Source organism: Cydia fagiglandana, chromosome 8 (genome assembly GCF_963556715.1).
Source record: "Cydia fagiglandana chromosome 8, ilCydFagi1.1, whole genome shotgun sequence".
NCBI lineage: Eukaryota > Metazoa > Arthropoda > Insecta > Lepidoptera > Tortricidae > Cydia > Cydia fagiglandana.
Window position 1 is genome coordinate 1,019,070 of NC_085939.1, and position 24,008 is coordinate 1,043,077.

General features: G+C 36.6%; 1 protein-coding gene across 1 annotated transcript in view; it reads right to left on the minus strand.

Annotated features, from left to right (window-relative positions):
* Nucleotides 1-24,008, minus strand: part of LOC134666437 (uncharacterized) — a 30,625-nt gene that overhangs the window by 3,685 nt on the left and 2,932 nt on the right. The window lies entirely within an intron of this gene.

Consider the following 24,008-nt stretch of genomic DNA (forward strand, 5'->3'; position numbering starts at 1 on the left):
CCAGTAATTAATTCCTTGGCGCGTAGTAAATGGGACGGGATAGAAAAAAAAACGATGTCAACTGTCAGTGTCACTTAGCTCTCATTCCCGAAAAATAACGGACAAGCCTCATGTTACCTTGCGAATTGCTATTAATGTTATCATTGAGATTTTCGGCGACCTCAGCACGACCCACGGACTTCTGATTCCCCACGACATCTGCGCGTATTTGGACAAAGATTGAATTTACTTTCGATAACTTGGCACTGCATAAATTATTGGACAACGTTTTCTTCCCCACCCCTACACGACGGCCCCTACGCTGACCCTTGGACAGAGTTTTGCAAGAAAAATAAGCGAGTTCATACGAGATTGCGAGCAGATTCTACAAATTTGAAATTATTATCATAACAGTGATAGGCACAATGCCGTTGAATTAGAGGAGCAATGGCCGTACAGGAGTACGTATCCGTGAAATACATAGGTACATAAAACTTTCTTCACTTGTGTTTTGATTTTTATTATTAAATTGCCATGAGCTGTTAAGTTCGTAAACAAGAAATCGGTCTAATTTTTTCTAACAATTTCAACCATCTGTTAGTTTTGTGTGGTTATCCTCATTTTATGAATGTTGTTCTTATTTTCAGGTGGATGTAAACATTCATTGGCGGTATTATACTGATGGCTAATTAGAACCATTGAGCCATGACATACTTCCTTGCAGTGTTATTCGGCTAAGCCTCTCCGAGCATCCTGTGAATCTGAAGGATATAATTATTTCCATAAAAAAGAGCAATCGAATTAGGACCAAGATATCCCGAGAATCTAAAGACATTTTATAAAAAATGCAATAAAATGAAAATGGGAGACTCTTATTTTAACAATGTTACAAGATCATGACAATGTTATGGTCTATACTTATTAAAATTTTAAAACCAACATGTCTTTATCTTTGACTTGAAAATGTACAAATGATTTGGGTTAAGTTTTATGAAATGCAACTTATGCTAAAAATCTATTATTATTATAGATGGTCAAGCAAATCTTGTCAGTAGAAAAAGGCGCGAAATTCAAATTTTCTATGAGCCACTATCCCTTCGCGCCTACATTTTTCAAATTTGCCGCCTTTTTCTACTGACAAGATCTGCTTGACCAAGTTTATATGTCAAATTATCGTGAACTCGATGTTGCTTAAGGCGTATCCAGATTAGTCAATTTTTCGCCAATCTGATTAAATTGCCCGATCGAATCGGGACGTATGGACGCAAACGCCAATTTGGCTCGCCGAATTCAACCGCCGATAATGACCAATAAAATGAGGTGCGGACACAAGAACACCAATTTGTGAGGCTAGTATTTTCGTTATGGGGCATTTTTTCAACTTAAATGGGTCTAATATCACCATAAATCTAAAATTGGAGATTGACGCCAATTTCATTTCTGATCAGATCGACCGATTTGATCAGTCCCGTCTGGATACCGCTTTAGCACCGCGAAAGGGCGCTGCGCGGTGCGCGCGGATTGACGCATGCGCGTACCGTATGCTTTGTATCTATGCCATCTATGGTAATATAATTTAAAAAAAATATGCAAATAAAAGGCGGCAAAGTTTATTCGTTGTGCAATACTCAATAAGTTACCGCTTGTTATTTTAATACTCGTAATAAACAAAATGAGTTCAAGTGACGAAAACGACCTGGAATAGACGGCATGCACCGCCTCATTTGAAAGCAGAAGCAAACTTAATAATGAATAACTAGCTTCCTGCTAAGTCCTGGGACAAATACAACAGGACTTACGACATGCTCATGCTGTGGAAGGACACAAGAAGGACAGCCAAAACGCAAGAAACACCTACTCTGAATGTGGTTTTTAGCGTATTTCTGTGACCAAGTGAAAACTAAAAAGCCATCTACATTTAATATAAACTAAGAATATGCGTTGTTTTTTTAATTGTATTCGCGTCACTTTACCCCTATTAAATACGCTTTACTAAATTGAATTTGTTTTATTTCCTCACATAATTTGAGAATAGTGCTTACTATTTATACCTCAATGGAAGCAAAAATGTAGTATTTTTGCGAGTTGATACACTTGCTACTTGTGTATAGTGGCAAATGTATTAAACCCGCAATCAACACTAATCAATATGTAAACAGGCCCCAACGTGAAGCACATTTACCCTACAGACATACTTATCCATATTGACCATATTTGAACCGCTCAACTCTCTTCGAGGGCACGCCACACAGCGTGATTCTATATACTGTTGTAATGTTAATGCTTACGGATAATAATTTGTGGATTTTAAAATAAAACGAAACGAAATTTACTGGATTTATATTATATTATTTTGGATTTATTTTATTTTTATTTTATTTTATTTTGTAAGGAGTACCAACAGCTGCAAAAACATTATATAGATTTAGGTAACAATAGAAAGCCAATTACAGGTACTCACAGATAGAAGAATTTATATTATAAGTTTTCTAAAGTACAGTCGCCATCAGATATATTGGTGCAGCTAGGGTGCTCATAAATATCTGAACACGCCTCTATTATCAGGGCGTGCGTGTTCAGATATTGTGAACACCTTGCCGAGCCCATATATAATAGCCAATAACGACCTATGTAGTTATAAGACTATTACAATCTTAATCATTATGTATGTATAATACAACAATCACGTTTATATAGTCCTCACAAACGTATAAGTTACCATTTTGGCCAATATATCTTCAAAGCTTGGCACCGAATCGCTGTTAAAGACTTTGGTGTGCTGAAATACGCTGAATTTGGAAAGTAACGTATCTGTACTTCCTACAAGACGGTACGACGCACTTTGAGTTCATCTCTGTAATATTCTATTTCCATTCGAACGTTTCCGGGATCGTCTCCATCTATTGTGTTGATACTGAGATCCAAAATGACTCGTGTAGCAGTCCAAGAGTCGTGGTGGAGGCGTTAATGAAAATGTTCTCCAAGAAGCAGTGCCAAGTAGTCGAAAGCAATCGTTATCATTACATTATCAAAATATCCGTGTTGATCGTGCTAGGGACGTTAAAAATACTTATTCTAGAAATCACACCGACATCCAATTACAAGAAAACACAAATGTTTCATCCGACCATTATTTTCCAATTATTTGCAAGTTATTTTTCAAGAATGACACTGACAGTTGACATCGTTTTTTTTTCTATCCCGTCCCATTTACTACGCGCCAAGGAATTAATTACTGGAATCTGCCATTTCACCTCACAAACGTCATATCGATCATTTAAAAAATTATATTTAATCAATAAAATGATATAAAAATAAAAGAGCTGCATTTCCGTGATCGCTATAATGAATACTATCGGGAAAAAATATAATTTGCCTATCTTCAAAAAACTTTACCTACCCAATTGCGTAGTCCTCTTCATACATACCAAAAACCGGCCAAGAGCATATCAGACCATTCTCAGTGTAGGGTTCCGTAGTTACCCGTCCGTCACAATAGAATGCCTTGAACGGGGGTTACTAATAGTAAGTATTATACATGAAGCCCAAAAAGACCTGTCCGCCCTCGGAATACCCAACTGGCGCGAAGTGGCGCAGAATAGGGCAGAGTGGCGCTCTCTTGTGTCAGAGGCCAAGATCCTTTTTGGGTCACTGGGCCAGTGATGTATGTATGTATGTATACATGATGGTGATGATGATGATGATGATGTGCTCCTGACAAATGAAAAGGGCCGTTAACTATTACGTGCACTATTATGCACAATTCCACATTGCACATGTTTGACATTGATAACTGACGCCCCTGCATAAAAACTTTTTTCAGGTGGGTCAGTTTTAATATCTCTGCGGTTTAATGTATCTTCGCAGCGCTTTGAACATCCTTTTACTAAGAAGGTATGACTTTTGGAGATAACTCAAAAGCCGCTTCACTGACCATATTTGCTATATTTTCATTTAATGTTTTATTTTATTAAGCTCTACTTTAACGTTTATTTTTCATATTTGTTGGAGCCATGGTTCAAAAGTTAAGTACATGGGGGGGTAATTTTTTTTAATGTGACCTGTGATTATTTACGAAATTATTTATTTTATCAAAAAATGGTTAAGTAATTAAGACCCCTACTTCTTTTGAAAGACCTATCTAACGACACCCCACACCATAGGGTTGAAGCGAAAAAACCTCCCCACTTTACAAGTACCCCTACTCAGGTAGGTACCATAAATTTTTATTTGACCACTTTGTTGGCATGATTGATTTATATTAGAACTAGCTGTTGCCCGTGACTTCGTCCGCGTGGAATCTTATCTTCAACATTTTACATCTTTAGTACCTATAATTTTCATATCCAGCAATGTTGAAATTAAGTACTTTTCTTTTTTAGCAAGTTGTATGAAGTTTTAAGTCAAGTGGATTTTGATGTTGGTTGCTGAAATTACTTTTTTTGTATTGTCATAATAGGTACCTAAGCCCTTATACAAAGATTCAAGTTCGGCACTCACAAAATATCTGATCTCCATACAAACTTTCAACCCCTTTCTCACCACCTTGGGGGATGATTTTCAAAAATGCTTGAATTAGTTTTCACGTTTTTTAATTTAATACCTTTTTTTGCAAAAAGTTCAAGTTCCTAGCTTAAAATTAAATTTACACCCCAAGACGAACTTTCATCCCCTTTCTAACCCCCTTAGGGCTTGAATTTCCAAAAACGTTGCAATTACTTTTTTTGTAATCGGCTTATATGTATTTCTAAGAAGATTCAAAGCATTTGTAATGGATTCAAACTTTGAACCCCATTTTAACCCTGCTAGGGGATGAATTTTACAAATCGCTGAAATCACTTTTATTGTCTTCTAATAATATACCCAAATACAAAGATTCAAATCCCGCGCTCGAAAAAATGCATGATATCCATACAAACATTCAACCCCGTTTTCACCACCATAGGGGATGAATTTTCAAAAACGCTGAAATTAGTTGTCTTGTATTTTAATATAATAACTTTTTACAAAGTTTCAAGTTCCTAGCTTCAAATAAAATTTGCACCTGAAGACGAACTTTCATCCCCTTTTTAACCCCCTTATTAGGGGTTGAATTTCCAAGAACGTTGCAATTACTTTTTTTTGTAATCGGCTATTATGCCTTTCTAAGAATTTTCAAAGCATTTGTAATGGATTTAAACTTTGAAACCCATTTTAACCCTGTTAGGGGATGAATTTTACAAAACGCTGAAATTACTTTTATTGTCTTCTAATAGTATCCCCAAATACAAAAGAATCAAGTCCCGCGCTCGAAAAAAAATTTGATATCCATACAAACTTTCAACTCCTTTTTCACCACCTTAGGAGATGAATTTTCAAAAACGCTGAAGTGAGTTTTCTTGTATTTTAATTTAAAACGTTTTTACAAAGTTTCAAGTTCCTTGCTTAAAATAAAATTTGCACCCGCAGACGAACTTCCATCCCCTTTTTAACCCCCTTAGAGGTTGAAATTCCAAAAACGTTGCAATCACTTTTTTTTTTGTAATCGGCTATTATGCGTTTCTAAGAAGTTTCAAAACCATTTGTAATGGATTCAAACTTTCAACCCCTTTTTAACCCTGTCAGGGGATGAATTTTACAAAACGCTGAAATTACTTTTCCTGTCTTCTAATAATATCCCTCAAAACAAAGATTCAAGTCCCACACTCGAAAAAATGTTTGATATCCATACAAACTTTCAACCCCTTTTTCACCACCTTAGGGGTTGAATTTTCAAAAACGCTGAAATGAGTTTTCTTGTATTTTAATTTAAAACGTTTTTACAAAGTTTCAAGTTCCTTGCTTAAAATAAAATTTGCACCCGCAGACGAACTTCAATCCCCTTTTTAACCCCCTTAGGGGTTGAAATTCCAAAAACGTTGCAATCACTTTTTTTTTGTAATCGGCTATTATGCGTTTCTAAGAAGTTTCAAAACCATTTGTAATGGATTCAAACTTTCAACCCCTTTTTAACCCTGTCAGGGGATGAATTTTACAAAACGCTGAAATTACTTTTCCTGTCTTCTAATAATATCCCTAAATACAAAGATTCAAGTCCCACACTCGAAAAAATGTTTGATATCCATACAAACTTTCAACCCCTTTTTCACCACCTTAGGGGTTGAATTTTCAAAAACGCTGAAATTAGTTTTCCTTTATTTTAATAATATATCTTTTAACGAAGTTTCAAATTCGTAGCTCAAAAGAAAACTTTAACCCCATACAAACTTTCATCCCCTTTTTAACCCTGTTAGGGGATGAATTTTACAAAACGCTGAAATTACTTTTATTGTCTTCTAATAATATCCCCAAATACAAAGATTCAAGTCCCGCGCTCGAAAAATTTTTTGATATCCATACAAACTTTCAACCCCTTTTTCACCACCTTGGGGGATGAATTTTCTAAAACGCTGAAATTAGTTTTCTTGTCTTTGAATTTGATACTTTTTTACAAAGTTTCAAGTTCCTAACTTAAAATAAAATTTGCATCCGAAGACGAACTTTCATCCCCTTTTTAACCCCCTTAGGGGTTGAATTTCCAAAAACGTTGCAATCGCTTTTTTTTGTAATCGGCTATTATGCCTTTCTACGAAGTTTCAAAGCATTTGTAATGGATTAAAATTTTCAACCCCTTTTTAACCCTGTTAGGGGATGAATTTTACAAAACGCTGAAATTACTTTTCCTGTCTTCTAATAATATCCCTAAATACAAAGATTCAAGTCCACCACTTGAAATTTTTTTTGATATCCATACAAACTTTCAACCCCTTTTTCACCACTTTAGGGGAGGAATTTTCAAAAACGCTGAAATTACTTTTCTTGTATTTTATTAATATATCTTTTTACGAAGTTTCAAATTCCTAGCTTAAAAGAAAACTTTAACCCCATACAAACTTTCATCCCCTTTTTAACCCCCTTAGGAGTTGAATTTTTCAAAATCGCTTCTTATCTCTTGTACACTTTATAAATGCAATCTGGTGTGCAAATTTCAACTTTCTGGCTTTTATAGTTTCGGCTCTGCGTTGATGAATCAGTCAGTCAGTCAGTCAGTCAGTCAGTCAGTCAGTCAGGACACTTGCATTTATATATATAGATAATAAAGCCTATTAGCAGCTTTCTATCACTAACGATCACCGAGCATTGAGCAAATCCTCGGACGGACAGACGAACGAACAATACGAACATGGCGAAACTATTAAGGGTTCCTAGTTGACTACGGAACCCTAAAAATATTAATTGATTAGTGTAATTAGGCCTAGTGATTCAAGTATTTTCTAGGTCCGTGTAATAAAGGCAGTGTTTACTTGCAGTTGCTATGGCAACCTCAATGTGTAGCGTACACGTCGCTGATCAAGATACCTACCAAGGTAATTGTGTTGACACACTTTTCTATGTATAGTCGCACCAAACAAAGTCTGCAGCGGATTTGATAGCCCACGCAGTGAGAGTGTTATGTATACGTCATAATTTCATAGAAGTTTGACGTTTAAAATGACTGTGTGGGCTATGAAAATCGCTGCAGACTTTTTACGGTCTGACTATAGGTACATTTCCTATTAATAGGTATAGTTAGCGTGTAAAGTGGAGATGTTTTTATTTTGACCCACCATTAGGTGTCGTTAGATAGATTTTTCAAAACGAATAGGGGTCTTCCCCAATCATCGGTTAAGCCGTTTTTGAGTTTTTGTAAAAAGTGTTTCCTTCTTAGTGAAAAGACACACCTACCAATGCCTTTTTACTTGGTACGTATTAAGGTTTACTCGGGTAATTCCGAATGTCGAAAACTGTCGGATAATTCCGAAAAGAGACTTTTATTATGATGGAATTTAGGGTGATTTTCATCTGATTTTCGGAATAATCCGACATTCGGTATTACCCGAATACACTATACATTATATGTATTCGTGTCCAAGGAAATAGGCCAACGTTGTCGCTTGCCATAGAGACGCCTTGACAGGTTATTCGTATAAAGATACAAGCAAATTTCGTCCTTATGTAAGCGACGTTGTGGGACCTTTGACTAGACCTCGAAACATATTTACCTAACAAGTGAGTAGGGCAGGGGGGAGTAGAGTCGGGTGACAAGCAAAAGTCACTAACTAACACCATTGAAATTATTGGACAATAAACCGTGTTACAAGTGTAATAAAGTGCATTGTTACTTTAATTTTTTGATAGTACTTAGTGACTTTTGCTTGTCATCCGATGATATAGGTAAACATCGTCCAGCTCATTGAACGAACTAGAAAACTCTGCATACTCTTACCTACCTACGATGCAATATTTAGGTACGTACTGAGTAAGTACTTAGTTTAAGTATGGAACTAAACTTTTATTTTATTACTGAATCAAACTATGACTGATCAAGTGGGTTTGTAAATAATAAATCTTATATGAACACGCCTCTATTGTCAAGGCACTAGAGTGCGTGTTCAGATATTTTTCAGCACCTCGGTCGCTCCGATATATCTGATTGCGACTGTACCTAAATGTAAATTATATTTTATAGTATATTTGCATGCAAATAAATTGAAGGGATGTTTACAAAAACAACATAACTGGCTACACTGCACTGGTTGACACCTGAAACGATTAACAATGTTCTTAAAAAAGTGTCAACCGCTCTAAGCACTTTATGCTGTTTTTGTAACATCCGTTCAATTATTTGACTTCGACTTTCTTTCTCTAACAAACCTCTAGCCACTTTAGGCGTAGCCAGGATATTTAGGCGTCAAGCCAATCAATTATTATAATCATGACAACATTATTTTTTAGGTCAAGGTCAATGGTAATACAAATAATTAGTAAACAATGCTTTATAAATTTGCATTGTGACCTTCAATAAAAATTGGTAGCTCCATTAAAGGTGTAAGTACTCTCGTAATCAAAAAGAATGCAATGCTCAATGTTAGAGTTCGACCAAGAATAGTCTGCAGCGGATTTGACAGTCCACGCAGTGAAAGTGTTATTTTAAACGTCAAACTTCTATGAAATTATGACGTATAAATGACACTTGCACTGCGTGGGCTATCAAATCCGCTGCAGACTTTTTTTGGTCCGACTCTAATATACAGATACTACAGATGTAGTGCATAATTGTTTTCCAGCGTGTTTTCTCGGAAACGTTCATATTTGTCATGCTAGTTCAGCCAATGTCAATACTTTGTGTACCGAGACTGACTGAAATAGCAAGACACGTTCGTAAGTTTCCGTGAAAATACGTTGGAAAATAATTATGCACTACGTCTATAATTGTTTGGACATCGTGCGTACTAAAGGCTGATTAGGTATTACGCATAAATCACAAACACTGAAAAAAAACCGGCCAAGTGCGAGTCGGACTCGCACACGAAGGGTTCCGTACCATTATCTATAAAAACGGTCACCCATCCAATTACTGACCCCGCCCGACGTTGGTTAACTTCGGTCAAAAATCACGTTTGTTTTATGGGAGCCCCACTTAAATCTTTATTTTATTCTGTTTTTAGTATTTGTTGTTATAGCGGCAACAGAAATACATCATCATCTGTGAAAATTTCAACTGTCTAGCTATCACGGTTCGTGAGATACACCCTGGTGACAGACGGACGGACGGACAGCGGAGTCTTAGTAATAGGGTCCCGTTTAACCCTTTGGGTACAGAACCCTAATAAGACGAGCTACCAGAGCCTGGTAGCCATGAGTCAATGAGTAACCATGAGCCATCCCTGATATATTTGATTCTATTTTCTATCAAGAGTAGTAAATCTAACGTAAATCCACCCACCTACAGATTTAGGGCATTAATGGCCATCGTTTTTCACGGAAACGTACGAATATGTCATGCTATTTCAGTCAGTCTCGGTACAAAAAGTACTGAGGTTGACTGAAGTAGCATGACAAATACGAAAGTTTCTGAGAAAATACGAAGGAAAACAATTATGCACTACATCTGCACTTGAAGTCTTATATATGTCGGCGGCCGATCGTAAGATCAGACATATCGTGAAATTCCTAGGCATATCGTGAAACGTGAAAATCTTTGACTCGTTCCCTGAGTTGACGGAGCCCTGTTACGCGGGGCTCCTATTTCTGGGCAGTTTGCCCTTCGGGCATCTGAAGCAACCTAACGAACCTATCCTACCTATATATTGGTTTAATGTGACTATCGTCAAAACATTACACAGGAACATTACGATCTGCCTGATCTTATGATCGGCCGCCGACATATACACATAAAACAAAACCGGGCAAGTGCGAGTCAGACTCGCGCACGAAGGGTTCCGTACCATAATGCAAAAAAAAAAGCAAAAAGAAAACGGTCACCCATCCAAGTACTGACCCCTCCCGACGTTGCTTAACTTTGGTCAAAAATCACGTTTGTTGTATGGGAGCCCCATTTAAATCTTTATTTTATTCTGTTTTTAGTATTTGTTGTTATAGCGGCAATAGAAATACATCATCTGTGAAAATTTCAACTGTCTAGCTACCACGGTTCGTGAGATACAGCCTGGTGACAGACGGACGGACGGACGGACGCTTTGCTACAGGTAGCTAAAACTCCATCCATTCGACCCCAATTTTGGGGTTTTCCCATAAGCCGCGCGAGGCGCTGTTGCCACCTAGCGGCCGTATCTGTGCTGATCGTGACAGACGCGCTTTGTTAGAGAGTGAGTCTTCTGTACCTAGCACTATTATTTATTCTGTGGCTACAGGGCGTAAACGATTGGCACGTTGGCTACGCACCCAGGGTGCTTTTAGTGCGTTGTGTCATCTGCGCTATTATTGTTGCTGACCATACTTACTAATACCAGACCATAGGCGATATATTTACGGTATGCCTACTCGTATAAATAGTTGACATTGCTATTCTTTGTCACGTTTTCGTACCGCTGATCTTTTATGAATCCAAAATAAATAATTCAAAACTTAACAGATCATGTTGTGAGACACACGTTATTTATAAACAAATAGTTTTTTCCACCATATTTTTCCTCGGGTGACAAGCAAAAGTCACCAACTAAAACCATTGAAATTATTGGACAATAAACCGTGTTACAAGTGTAATAAAGTGCATTGTTACCTTAATTTTTGGATAGTACTTAGTGACTTTTGCTTGTCATCCGATGATATAGGTAAACATTGTCCAGCTCATTGAACTAGAAAAGTCTGCATACTCTTACCCACCTACGATGCAATATTTAGGTACGTACTAAGTACTTAGTTTAAGTATGGAACTAAATTATTTTTAGCAACATAATTAATACGATGTTTCATTGGTTGGTAGGTATATAATTTTATCTCATCTACGAGGAAGTTGATTTAGAAACAAATATGTACATATGTATTTAAGAACAGACAGCGTTATTAGATTATCATTGTAAAAATCAAATTATCATAGGTTTTTAAATTAATAAATTTTATCTTTTTATCTTATTATGTACGGGTATAATGGTCGTTCGTGTCTACGTTACAGGCGATATAGCGTCATAAAACAGTGTCCATCACTTTCTATCCTGAGATCCTAAAAAGTGACAGTTATTTTATCACGTGGATAAAGCCATCCATAAAGCAGGCCACTGACGAGCCTTCCAAATGGATGCCGTTACAATGGATTCATCCAAATGGACGGCATCCTAATATTAAACATTTTACGTTTTTGACATTCACGGACCGATTTTGGATTGCAGCCACGCTATTTGGACTTTTGGAAGGCTCGTCAGTGGCCACCTTAATAGACCTGCAGAGTTGGCGCTAAATTGCGACCTATATTTACCATTGTTTTAAAAAAATTCTACCCCTTTATGGTTTCTCCCAAATGGCACTGATATTGTAAGGCCGGGCCGGACGTTACTTGTAAACCTTTTAACAAATATTTCTATTATCAATTCCCGAAATTGTAATAAACTGTGGCCCTAGTGAAAAAGGGTACATGTCTCGCGCAGCTTAGATGTAAAAACCGGGCAAGTGCGAGTCGGACTCGCGCACGAAGGGTTCCGTACCATAATGCAAAAAAAAAACAAAAAAAAAGCAAAAAAATAAACGGTCACCCATCCACTACTGACCAATCCAGTACTGACCACTCCCGACGTTGCTTAACTTTGCTCAAAAATCACGTTTATTGTATGGGAGCCCCATTTAAATCTTCATTTTATTCTGTTTTTAGTATTTGTTGTTATAGCGGCAACAGAAATACATCATCTGTGAAAATTTCAACTGTCTAGCTATCACGGTTCGTGAGATACAGCCTGGTGACAGACGGACGGACGGACGGACGGACGGACAGCGAAGTCTTAGTAATAGGGTCCCGTTTTACCCTTTGGGTACGGAACACTAAAAAGGCATTAAGTGTTACGTGGAACTTACACCCTTTTACACCTGCACTGCCCGAGACTTGTTCACAAGGGCCACAGGGTATTACTTTATGCCTAAACTACAGGGTAATAAATCATGTCCTTAGAAATAGAAAGTACAGTCGAAGCGAAAGTATTGTTATTGTTCAAGGATTTTTGTTGCACTCTTTTATAAAAGAATACCGTGAAATGAAACTTTCCGTTTTAAAATAAAAATTCCGTTACAATATTGGTTTTTGTGTACAATGTAGTGCAATAAACCTTCGGCACTTGTTTTCAACTGAAACTAAGTAGCCGTCAATAAAGTTTACCATGCATAATAGCTGGCCAGAGCAAATTACTTCGCTGTCATTATCATCAGTCACACCAACATGACATAAAGGTTAAGAAAACTATTCACTTATTACATGTAACATGCCTGCCAAATACGCCTGCTGATGATCACACAGTAACAATCAAATTATTGCAAACTGTTTCTTATTTCTTATACATATCACTTGGAACGGTAAAAGAGACCGATTGTAGTTATATTTAACTTAGGTGCCATAAGGATACCTACATATACACGCGTATTCGGGAAACGAGATAATCACAAGATCTAGAGACGATATAGAGATCAACTAGATTTATATTAGATATCGACTAGATGTGACTTGGATATCTAAGATCTAGAAACGATATAGAGATCAACTAGATTTACATTAGATAACGACTAGATGTGAATTGGATATCTAAGTCATAACTTGTCGAAATCGTTCAAGAGGGCCTCCAGAATCGCGGAAACGTCAAAATTGACATATCTATAGGTATTACAAATATCTTTGAATTATCCATATCGTAACTTGTTGAGGTCTAGTAGAGATCTAATACATTTTCAGAATCGAGCCGTAAGTCATAACTTGTCGAAATCGTTCAAGAGGACCTCCAGAATCGCGGAAACGTCAAATTTGACATATCTATCTTACAGATATCTTTAAATTATCCATCGTAACTTGTTGATGTCTAGTAGCTTGGAGGACGGAGACGCCTGTCTAAAATTTTCGGTACAAAATAGTCTGCCGTTTTTTGCGGGGGAGGGGCACATCAAATGTATAGGTACGTCATGTCAGATAAACGTCAGTCCATACATATGGTTGACATGAGGTTGACCATTGGCCGCCTATTTTCGACAGAGGGGAACGCCTGTTAATGACGGCTCCATTGTTAATTACTCCGAGTCTAGTAGAGATCTAATTCATTTCCCGAATCGAGCCGATATTGTAAAATACAACATATATTGCTTTACTTTTGTGTTACCTACGTTTTGCTTGAAAACGGCACATATTAGTAGGACTAGCGGTCGTATCTTACGCTAAAACAAACTAATTAACTAACTCACTTATGTATTTCAACACAAATTGCCATTTACCATATTCCTTACACCTAATATACTTATACAATGTTTTTTTTTAAATAATAAAGATAAACAAATGAGGGACCTACTTATTTGTAGAGTAAGTACAAGGATAAAGTACTGTTAGACTTCGTTAATAGCTGATCTAGAAGTTAAAACATGCCCCAGATAAATATGAAGCAGATATGCTTGTATTCTAAACGAGCCCTTCAGTTTAAGATAACGAATGGACATTTTGTGGCGAAATCTTCTTCAATAAGGTAAAAACACCTATAATAGAAGCACTTAATATATGGAGTGGCAACAGTGACCTTATTTTTAGTAGGCCACAGTCTTGTCTTGTTAATAAGAGCCAAAATTGTATGACGTGAAAATCTTAAAAACATACAGACATATTCTTATGTATTTCCGTAATATGTATGTTATTTTCCATCGAAATAAATCGTGTCTTGACATGAAACAGTTGATTCATATCTCTTCAAGTAACAGATATCAATTATGTACCTATACCTAAATAGCAGAAAAGTCCTTAAATTATGAAAAAAGTATAGTCATTAACAGTGATCGGACAAATTATCGCAAAACCATCAAAAAACATGTATATCTCAAAATAGGTCAAGATTTATTAAACTCATATTATGTACACAGTATCTTTATAAAATATCCAGATTATACCTACTTAAAAACTGCAGTTCATAATTGTTAAAAAATGTATCATGTTCCATATCATATTTATTTTTGCGATAAATTGTTCAAACTCTGGTCATTAAGGTAATAAAAGGTAAGTAGGTATTTTAATAGTTATTTGTTTTAGAAGGGGGCAAAGTTGTTGTTTAACCGCTCGTGCTAATATTGATACCCGAGCAAGCGAAAGATTCCAAAATGGAACAACGAGCGTAGCGAGTGGTTCGAAAAATGTAATCTTGAGCGTTGCGAGGGTTTCAAAGCACGAGGGTTAAACAAAATTTGCCCCCGAGTGAAACACACAATTTTTCACTACACCAACCGGAAGCAAATATTACATGTAAAATATCAAACAAAATCAAACCAAATTAATTCCAAATGAATGTTATTAAATAATTATCATCCAAAATTATCTTTTGAAAGTCAATTCTACCAGCAAACATAAGAAATAAACTCAAAATTTGCATTTGATTACTTTGCCTCACATGTGAATAAAATGCAACTTTGCTATCTGTTTTTGAAGTGCAAAGTAAGCCTTTCCGAGCCGGTGTGGTGAAAAATATTTTGTAATGTTTTGTAGGTAATCTCTACGTGCTATATTTAAAAAAAAAATTTTATATAACATATAACTAATAGTAGTCTGTAAAAAAAATCGTTACCTATAGCTAGCTATAGTTCGTTTTTTTTAGCATTAGAAAGAACTCCACAGAAGCAAGCGTGCGGTTTTTATCAGGCTCTTTAATTGTTAATAATTATTGAATTATCTAATGTAGCATGGTCAATACATATAATTTACTTCAAATTATTACCGCTAAAAGTGCCGGATTTGGAACCACAAGCTTACATCTGCGAAGTTCTTTCTAATGCTAAAAAAAACGAACTATAATATTTAATATTTTTCTTTTTATCTGTTTTAAACTGTGTGAGATAATAAAGAGAGCACACTTCGACTGGTATATGCCATTAATAAGCGCTTTTATCTCAGAACCCCTTGTGTATATAAATTTGTTTTGCATTTTTGTATGGGATTTTGAGTTTCCTAAACGTCCCACTTGGTGCGCAGTTCCCCATACAAAAATAGATATAACGCAAACGCGAACGCTCTTCACGCTCGAGTAAAATTTACACTAATTTCTGTATTTTAACTGTGTGAGAGAATAAATAGAGCACGCACTTCGACAGGTGTATGACTAGGCGCTTTTACCTCAGTACTTAAGTAATGTTCTTCAGAATAAATCGTACGAAATGTTCTTTAATCAGTGGCCCGGCGGCGAATAATGAATAATGGGATTGGAATAATGGGGTCGCGGCATGTTGAGAAGGTGGTCACGCGGCCAGGATCGCTTCCAGGAGGACAATTCATACTTACTTTGGGACATCAAAATGATATCTCAATATCAGACGGTCTAGCCAAGGTGACGATCGCTTGCGCTTCACCATCGAATCGCTAGTATCACTCTTCAATATTAGTGTGATCTTGACAGTTGTGTTTCGTTCGCTGCGTAGCGTTAGAGATTGGCATATTGTCTACGGCGCCTATCGCGCGTGCATTTCGCAAATTTTCGTCCTATATATACTCGTATTTTCGCGAGCGGGACGCACGGCCCGTGCGGCACGGGGGCCAGGGCGCGTAGCCAGCGTGCCTAGCGTACCTATCGTAGTTCGTAGTCATCTCTCTATCACTCTTTCCTACTAGTGTGACAGTTGCGTTTCGTTCCCTACGGAGCGTTAACGATTGCACGTTGGCGACGCATCACATCATATTGATGTCACAACGTAAGTGTGAATTAGCCTCCAGAGCTCGTGCTGCAGTGGACATGGTCCCGGTCACGTGGCCCCGACGCCTAGGAAACCCGTGCCTAGGCACGTGTTGCAACCTTGAGCCGGCTGCTGTCACTCCTCTACATTCATGTATTCCCGCAGTTTGAGGACGGGCTGACGCAAATCTATGGTAATGCGGGTATTCGGAGCACACTTGCCCTTTCAACTAGAAATTATGATACAGTACTCAAAACTATGACAGTAAGCTAGTCAACACTGCCAGAATTTTTCGAAAAAAACACGTTTAAAAATTTAAAGTTTTTTTCTCAGTGACTTCATTTACTCGTATTGTGATCATTATGCATGATTGGAGTAAGTAGTACTTGAGATTTTTTTTTTTAATAATAATTTAATACACTTTTTTGGCAATTTTGATTGAGGGAAAAGTTATCCCAAGTCTTTGCCAACATTGCCTGCGTCGATTTCATAACTCGTATGTCGAAAGAAGGATTACTTCAAGCTTTAATTAACATTTCCTTCAAACATATTAGATGTAACTACGTAACTAAACTTCTGTACAAAATGGGTGGCCTACCCGTTTTTGTTATTTTACATACAAGTAGCATACATGCAGCATTCTTTTAAAGAAAGTCTGTTTCATATATGATATTGGTTGTACTTTTTATACGTTAAAGGCCCAAAACATCTAACAAAGCATAAAGAGACAAATGAAATACAATTTAAATTTATAACGCGACTTTGGATTACAAATATTACCTTATATTTTAGTTACGTTACGTGGTTGGGTAGAGCGTCCGAAAGTGACAACCTTCTTGGTGGTAGGCATGTGGTGGGCAATGTTGCCATCCATAGGTTAGTAAATTGCCGGGTTACATTGCCCACCATCACAACTTTTGTGTCTATGCGCCTTCTTATAGTTCGTTTTTTTAGCATTAGAAAGAACTTGCAAGAAAGTAAGCGATCTTGACATGTCTTTTAATAGAAAAACGCTTTATAAAAATCAAAAACAATTATTTATGAAAGCAGAAGACTATAAATAATCGTATTACATTCATAATCGTTACATATTTGCCGTAACTTATTTTTAAAATGTGTTTTTCAATTAAAAGTCACATCATGATTGTTTACCTTATTTCTAATGCTAAAAAAACGAACTATAGTTTAAACCATAAAGTAACTGCGTAAGATTCATATTTAAAAACAGAAACCCGAATAAACAAAGGGTTTTATATAAATATTCAGTCTTAACCCATCTGCAACTAAAAAATCATTGGCCACTACAAAAAAAACAACACCTGGTTGGAATTACATTAGGTACAACCCATATTGGGTTAAAGCAAACGTTTAATTTTCTCGAAACTCCTGATAAACATGTTTATGTTGTTATCGTAAGATAAACAAAATTTTCCACCGCTTAAACATATGCACATAAGTTCACATAATTCGTCGATTGTTTCTCACGATTTTGTCAATGAATTCGGCTCACGCGCTCTGCCTCCAAATGCCGGACGGCACAATGCCGAATCGATAAGTAACTGTACACATTGCCAAATATCGTCGACTCACGGCTGGATTCGGGAAATGAATTAGGGCCCGATTCGGATTTTGAAATAGACATCTTTTAGACATCACCAAGACACGATAAGCGATATATGTTTAAGATCTAACCTGTCAAATTTGACATTTGCGCGATTCTGGAGATACTCTTGAACGATTTCCACAGGATATGACTTAGAGATCCAATTCACATCTAATAGGTAGATATCTATCTAACGTAAAAGTGACATTGGTTGCCCGAATTGCGCTGCAAAAGAGAACTAGTTGATATCTAAACTATAATGTTTAGAGACTCACTAGATATGAAATAGTAAAGATATGTGACGTTCCAAAGCAAAAGGTGCCATAATGCCAAATTGTATATTGGAGCGGCATTAATAATAGCGTAAGCGCCAGCCGCTATAAAGTACCTTTTGCGGTGGAACGTCACATATATTTACTATTTCATATCTAGTGAATGTCAATTTCTTTTCCCGAATCGCACCGTCAAGTTCGTGAATGATTATGAGAAGGATGTGACGTTACTTTTAAGGAGTTGGCAGGCGGTAAAGGACTTGCAAAGGGAGACGTTAGTACTTAAAATGGCACACCGTCGTCGTAGTTTAAGTACAGTCGCCATCAGATATATCGGAGCGGCCAAGGTGCTCACAAATATCTGAACACGCCTCTATTGTCAGGGCGTTAGAGTGCCTGTTCAGATATTGTGAACACCTTGGCCGCTCCGATATATCTGATGGCGACTGTACCTATACACTACCGGTCAAAATTTAAGCTTACCTATTCTATGATTTCTGTACAAATGAGTACCTACTTTTGTGTGTCGAGTTTCCATCTATTTATTGACATAATTACCTATCTGTTAGAAACTTTTACTAGGTACTGCTACTTACGTATGCCGGTATACTTTTGACCGGTAGCCTCCTATAGGGCATTAGCATGTCGATTGTCGAGTTTAATGCCTTAATGCATGATTTGTTGGCTAAAATATTGGGTGTACTTCCTTACATTAAAAAAAAAACAATATGAACTTGCTCCGCCGAGTATAGTGACTTACCAGTTACCTCCTACCTACCTGTAATGGCTCCTCTACACGATTGGCCACCGGCCACTCCAAGGGACGCATCCATGCGGTAGAATGATATAAATAAATAAATAAATAAATATTATAGGACATGATTACACAAATTGACTAAGCCCCACGCTAAGCTCAAGAAGGCTAGTGTTGTGGGTACTCAGACAACGATATATATAATATATATAATATATAAATATAAATACTTAAATACATAGAAAACAACCATGACTCAGGAACAAATATCTGTATCATCATACAAATAAATGCCCTTACCAGGATTCGAACCCGGGACCATCGGCTTCATAGGCAGGGTCACTACCCACTAGGCCAGACCGGTCGTCAGAACGCAAGAGACGCATTTATGCGTTAGAGGGAGCAAGTGATATATAGCAATATCACTTGCTCCCTCTAACGCATAAATGCGTCTCTTGGAGTGGCCGGCGTTGGCCCATCGTGTAGAGGAGCCATAAGAACCATAGTCATAAGAAGGAACAGATAAGGTGTAAGCGAAGCCCGAAATAGCACGAAATGCACGGCACCTGCATGCCCTGCATGTTTATTTACAGAAAATACGAGAATAAGTGAGACCTACATGTATATTTATATATTCAAATATGTATGTACCTATACCTTTACACTGTAGGTACATTGTATTCCTTTTTTAGACCATTTTACTAAATAACTTCATAGATAATTATTGATTTTTAATTTATAGCATTCCGTTTTGTATATTTGTTGTGTTTTGTAACTAATTCTGTAAATATACATATCTCTAGGTAAGTACTTGAAAAAGTATTTCAAGATGGCAGATACTTTTGCCGCGTTGTTTCATCCGTTACTATTGATACTGACTGTACACCATGGATAGTTGGACATTTTATATAAGATCGCTCGAGTTTAAAGTGTCAAAACCCTCCTTTTAATTAACCACTCAACCGTCCGGCCCGCGAGACTGTTTTCCTGTCAACCGTCCGGGTTTTTTTTTGCGACGCACGCCCCGCGCAGCGCGTTCACAACTTTCTACAAAAATTATAACTACACTGCCATATAATTTTTTTTAGAGCTAACTATTTAGTTAGGCTACGTTGTCGCATCAAAAGAATTAGTAAATACCTAATGCCGAAATATTCCGTTAGATGGCTCTGAAATCAAATCTGTCTTCCACCCCTTTGGATAGTAAGGTTCCCGCGGACGGTTAAGAGCATATTTTTTTCGGATACTATGCTATCGTCGGACGGTCAAGTGGTTAAAATCCAAAATATTAACTTTGCTAATCCGCGAAAAGAAAAGATAACGTGCAATCAGTGCTAACCCGTTATACTTCCTTGCGTATTTTTACATGCAATTAATGTTCCCACCGCAACTACCGCAAATATAAATACGCAAATAAATATAACAAACCACCACCAATAGTACAATACTCGACACCTTTTTAATCTAACACTCTTCCTCCAATACGTATACCTAATCCTAATCAAATGTGCCAGACGCACGTATCTCCGGTTATCTCATCTAAAACGCATCTGTTACAAGTCCAGTTGCTGGCTCCAGGAATTAACGGTGCAGTGACGGAGACTCCATAAAGCTGGCAGAGTAATGGACCAACGTCATGTTGGTTTTGCAATCATGGCTTGCTTAAAAAATGGCCTAAGTCCACAGTAACTAGGAAGAACAAGGAACCTTTTCTTTCTGTTTAAATCGAGTTGCATCAAGTTTGTCTAATGGTTAAGTGCAACTCGTTAGGAATGCAGATTAGGAACGGATTGCATTACTATTAATTGGTGTCTTAATTGAGCTATTTTTAGAAGTGGAACGGTGTGTTAATAGACAGGTACGTCGTTTTAATTGTTTTCGTAACAAGATTGGGCAAGTAGTGACATACAGGCAATTCGACGTAACTTTGTTATTAATTTTATCATTCGCCCGTGCATCTCATCGCTACAATTTCACGTTATGAATTAAAATTCGAGCAGTTAAAACGACTGCCCAAAATGTAATGTATTCAGCGTTCATATTTGTATGTTAGTTTCTTTAATTCACCGTAACTTCTATACATATACCTTAATTTTGAAACATATATGTGTGTACCTATATCCAATCCAAAACATTACGTTAAATACTAACTCAGACTAAACTTAACATCGTTTGCGTGACGACGGTCACTGTTACAGAAAAACATGACATCATTTCCCTGTCATAAAAATAAAACATTCAAAATCTTCTTGGTCCATAAAAGTGAGGCTGACGAAGACATAATTGAACGCTCGTTCAGCGTTTAAGTTGAACCAAATATATTAAAATATTTAGTCGTTTTAGAGATTTATGTATGGGGAATAAGTTTGAAAATTGTAAATACAAATATTATGTGTTGTGTTATTGGACAAAAGTGTGCAACAAATCCACAATCATTACTCATGCAGGCTGCAGCCCACACGTTATGACCAGTGCCGTGTTTATCAAAAGCTTGTAAGTTGTAATACAAGTGGAAGTCCCTTTCTAACAAAAGCTGTCAAAAAGTGACTTCCACTTGTATTACAAGTTACAAGCTTTTGATAAACAGGGCACAGTACCTAAATAAAAAGCATACGCGAACGTCGTCTTATGTCGGACATGTAAGTACCTACATGTCGAATTCTTATGTCAATGAATTTGCCGTTGGTCGAAGTCATTTGTTAAACTTCAAGGTGCCTCAAGGTCATGTTTTGAATTCTTGTTGTACTTATGTTCTGTTTAGCTGATTATTACTATTATTAGGTAAATATATTTATACCTCACCTTAGTTTCTTCCTTCCTTTACAAACGGAACAAATTAAATTAAAACTTATGCTCAAAAGCAGTAAAATCGCCTCACTTTCAATAGAGTATAAAGTAGGTAGTGTCATTTATCAAATTTTCTTTTACCAGTCCACATTTTTGGAAATAAGAACTTAAGTTAATATAGTGCGTCTAAGCTAACTTTGCACTAATTTGAATAAGTAATAGAACAAAGTGGGGTAGAGTCAAATCACGTCATGTTTTCATAGAAATTTCAGATATGTTCAGATTATTCGGAGCGGCCAAGGTGCTCACAAATACCTGAATATGCCTCTATTGTAAAGGCGTTCACAACCTATATATATATATATGTTATGGTGGTGACTACCTATTTAATGTGATTCAGCTACAGATTATGAGTTGATTCTGTTAACGTCTCGTTTAACAGTACGACACGACAATAAATTAACTGTTACCGATGAGAACATGCCACTTCCAAGATTCTAATTGATTACAATTACCTACTCGTTACAAAACGAACCGCTTATGTTTTCTGATCATCATTGTTCTGCTTGTGCTGAAGTATTTACTCAGATAAATTAGCTTTATGCTTGTGAACTTGTCTGCAACTGTGTTCTTGTAGAGTAAGAACGGTTACGTTACCTATTGCGAATTAGTAAGGTTGCATTAGCACAAGTCCATTTTTAAGTGAAAACTTCTTTAGCGGCGCTGTGCACTTTTTGAGGTGGGGAAAAAATGTTAAACTCGAGACAGCGTAACGCGTAAACCGCTGACGTCATGTGTCACGACGGTCAATGTCATTGTTTTTTTATTTAAATGCCATCTAGTGAGTTTCCCTCAAACTGGTATTAATATAACTGTAGTAAGTCAAGTCAAGTAAGTCATACATAGTGCTGCAGATATTTTGCACTAGATGGCGCTGTTATTAATATTTTGAGTTACAATGTCGTTAAGTTTTCACTTCTGGCGGCACTCCCGGAGTGCACCCCGTTATTTTTTTTTGCTTTACAAACTGTGCCCCAACTAGTTGTAATTACTAAGTATGTCTTTCTATTTTTTTCATTACGTACTTATAAATTCTGTTAGTTAACCCAGCTGCTACTTTTTTTAAGCCGTCATATCCCGCCGGGAATAAAACATTGTAAAAATCTGTGAAAAATAAGCAATTCTTTTTCAGAAACAGGTATTCTACACTACATACAATCAATCAATCCAATTTTATTTGCTATAAATAAGCACAGTTGCATGCATGCAAATACAGTTAATTTCACTTATAATAATAAGTCACAACAATAGATATACAAAGAATAAAACTAGATATAAATAACACAAGTAAAACAAACAAACAGAAGAAAATAATAATAATTATGGATAATGTCAGGTTAATTTAATACATTAGCAAAATATTCGTCAATAGAATAATATGGCCTATTTATAAAATATTCTTTCACTACAATCATATACTTTCAAATATTCTTTCTACCATCAACCTAGGTCCGAAAACTGCCAATGTTTCCCTCGCCAAAACGGTATTTCAAAGTTACAGGCACCCAAGTAGGTATCATACAAAAAAAATCTTTTGGAGAATCTATTAGGTACTGTATTTTTTCTTCGAAATAGGCCTCATGTCTCCTGAAAACAACCATAGCTATTTAAAGACATAAGTGACATAACCGACTAATGAGGTACCTGTAGTATCTGATTTTAGTGATTTTCCCATATTATCTTTATATCTAACATGTTAAATTACAGTAAGTATTACTCACTAGAAGATTGCTCGATAACTGTCGTAAACAATCATATAAAAGTTCTTATGGCACGGGTAGAAAGTCCATTTTCGCCTGACAGGACCGGTTAAGTTGTCCGATGTAACTGGCAGCGCTGTAACGGGTAACGGTGACACGTAACGCGTTATGTCATTCGGCCTTGGCCTAGCGCCGTTTTACTGATACCGTTTTGTGTTTGTGTTTATGGTTTCACCGTAAAGTTAAGGTGGACTTTTATTCAAAAGTATTAGTGGGTCATAGATTTGGGTTATTTTATGTTCCTGAAAGTTAAGGAAAACTTTCCTTCTGCTGCGACTGTTTTCTGCTAAATTTGTTTTCCTCTTACTGCTTTTCTACTCTAGCTACTTTTGATTATAAATTATTTTATTATGGTAGGGCACACATTGCTTATTATTATAAATTATTTTCGTATATGATTGTTTGTTGTCTTAGAAACATGGCAACCAATAATGGTATAACTTTTCCAAAAAATGTTTTATTATTATTAAAACTAAATCTCGATCACAAATAAAACTTGTGCACCTACTTAGATTTGTTAATATATCAATTACTCGATAATAGATTATACTTAGGTCCCTATAAATTGCATTCACACTGTTTAATGTTTATTACTAGTGCAATTATCC